The sequence below is a fragment of the Solanum pennellii genome, chromosome 1, assembly GCF_001406875.1.
Source record: "Solanum pennellii chromosome 1, SPENNV200".
NCBI lineage: Eukaryota > Viridiplantae > Streptophyta > Magnoliopsida > Solanales > Solanaceae > Solanum > Solanum pennellii.
In genome coordinates this window covers 4,907,975-4,910,546 of record NC_028637.1, presented here as the reverse complement: position 1 = coordinate 4,910,546, position 2,572 = coordinate 4,907,975, and the positions used below count along the sequence as shown (strand labels likewise).

General features: G+C 27.2%; 1 protein-coding gene across 8 annotated transcripts in view; it reads right to left on the bottom strand.

Moving 5' to 3' along the window:
• LOC107013566 (5-methylthioadenosine/S-adenosylhomocysteine deaminase-like) overlaps positions 1–2,352 on the bottom strand; it is an 8,941-nt gene extending 6,589 nt beyond the window's left edge. For 5 of the 8 annotated variants that reach the window (XM_027917559.1, XM_027917573.1, XM_027917549.1 and 2 more), the window contains exon 1: positions 2,072–2,350. The gene's annotated coding sequence lies outside the window, so the exon portion shown is untranslated. Of the gene's footprint in view, positions 1–2,071 lie in introns of all 8 variants that reach the window. The other 3 variants (XM_027917527.1, XM_027917536.1, XM_027917624.1) reach the window with 2 other exon arrangements.
• Positions 2,353–2,572: the final 220 nt, after the last annotated feature.

Below are 2,572 nucleotides of genomic sequence, written 5' to 3'. Positions count from 1 at the left end.
TATAGAAGTAAATTATCATACATTCAAGTGGCTAAATAAAAATCACCGATAAACTTAAAAGTCTGACTATGTTCATCTTAATTATTCTTAAGTCTCAATTATGTGATGATACTTCATAGGTAACTTTTTTTCAAAATAATATATTAAAGGTTTTAAAACAAATCATAAATATTTATAAAATTATATTTAAAAAAAGTGCGTGAATTAATTCGGGATGTATTACTTGTTTACCTTTAATCATAAATTTCTAATTCAATTTTGAAAGAAAGTGTCCTCCTAAATAAGCGGCTCAACCTAAATTAAATTGGGGTTTCGATTCGGACTCGAATAATTTTGGATGTCATTTTCAGGAATCTATAATTTCATTGTGTTTATGACGATTTTGATATTATAATTGGATCATTAATTGAGTGAGGTTTAGTTAGTAATGAGTGGGTAGTGGGTTGGTTTATAAATTATACTAATAAATTAAAATTATAATCAATAGTTGAACGCCAAGTATTTTAAAAAATATTTAAAGAGTTTAATTTTAAAACAATTAAAAAAGTGGTCAATTTTGAACCCAAAGGTCGATGACAAGGGTATTTTGGAGCCAATAGGTGGATGAAAAGGGCATTTTGGAGCCAATAGGTGGATGGAGGATAATTTTGTACCATTTTCAATACTTCAAGGGTATTTTAGGCCCTTTTCCGAAATTAAACATTTCAAATTTGTTACAGTGGTGGACACAGTTCAATAAATATACTGACTACAAGATTGCTTTTTTGGAAAAAAAAAATATTTTTTCCGAATTTCTACTACTACTCAAAAACACTTTATTTTCTTTAAAAACTCGATCAAACACATAAACTCACTAAACTAATTCTTTTTTATTTTAAAAGAGCATTTTTGGTTTCTCAAGAGCTTTGATCAAAGAAGCTATTAGACTAATGGAATACAGATCCTAATCAATTTCAACATCATTTTATAAGTTTCTAAAATGATATATACTCTAAAAAATATTGCATATTAACAATTTCCTACATACAAAATATTGATGAAATATTTGAAAAACATGAGAAAATGCACAATTACGCCCTAGACTATGACCTAAATTTCAGAGACACACCTTAACTAAACTAAGGTCCTATTACGCCTGAACTTATTTTTTTTGTAATTTAATACATCTTTTGTCTTACGTGGCACACTCTGTAACTCCACGCAATTGTGGGAGATATTTGGATGACAGGTAAGCCAAAAAGATGTACAAAATTAAAAAAAAAAATTAAGTTCAGGGGGTAATAGGACCTTAGTTTAGTTAAGGTGTGTATCTGAGATTTCGGTCATAGTCTAAGGGGTACTTGTGCATTTTCCCAAAAGAAATAAAACGTAAAACAAGAAAAGAAGTTCCAATCTCAGTAATAAGTTACTAGATTTTGACCTAGTAGTTAAAAAAAGGCATAATACATTAATATGTCATTTAACTTGATTTCCGCTGATATCTATATCCTTCAACTTTGGGTGTACACAAGTAGACACTAGAATGAAATTGAACAATTAGACCATACATCCCATGTGACAAAATATATGTAAGACGCCACATAGGACCAAATTTGTCATGAACGTCATTTGTCTATTTATTCAATTTTTATAGAAATTTAAATATATATTTACACACTCAAAATTAAAATGCATAGATGCCGGTTAACATATCTATATATTATGTCCAAAAAATAAATATCATAGAAAATTACATGACTATAAATCTGAAATAAGAGTAAAATAAAAAGTTTAAACTTAAATTGTTACACATTTTTAAACATAATAAAAACCTGTCAGTAATTTGGAACAGAGAATTAATTACGTTGGTAAATTGATAAATACTTAATGAAGTTGTCTGTAGAGAAAGAAAAAAAAACCACTTCCTCTTTGTTTCATAAAATTTATACATTTAAAAATTATGTATTATTATCGATCATAATCATTAGCAACTTAAATATCTAAAAAAAAAAACCAAAAAGGCATATCAAAGAAAACTTAATTAACTCTTTAAATTTTATCTATATCACATAAATTAAGAAGCAGAAAAGACCTGGAAGGAGAATTTGTCCGCGGAGGTCAATGATTTGATGTGAGATAAAAGCAAAATTGAGTGAGAATATCGATGGATTTGCCAATAGCTATGATTGAGTTGTGTTGTATAACAATTGCTCCATCTAAGAAAACATTGTTATGAAAATCCATGGTAACAATAGTAATATTGTTGAGAAAGAGAATTGTATTTGTTGCTTCCATTATAACTAAAATGGTGTGCAATTCAAAGTCAAAAATGTTATCTAGAGATGGTGTTTTGTTTGATATATGGATGATGGTTAATTATTGCTTTTTTGTGTAGTGTGAAGACAAAGGCACGTGGAAGTGTTTATTCTATATTATTGATCATCTAACAAAAATAGTTACTTTTTAGTTTAACATTCAAAAAGTATAACATTGGTTTAAACAATTAAGTCCACAATATAATTTTAATATCTTTTAATATTTAGTCATGTAATTAATGCTTATTAAATTTATTTTAGCATAATTTAATATTTTA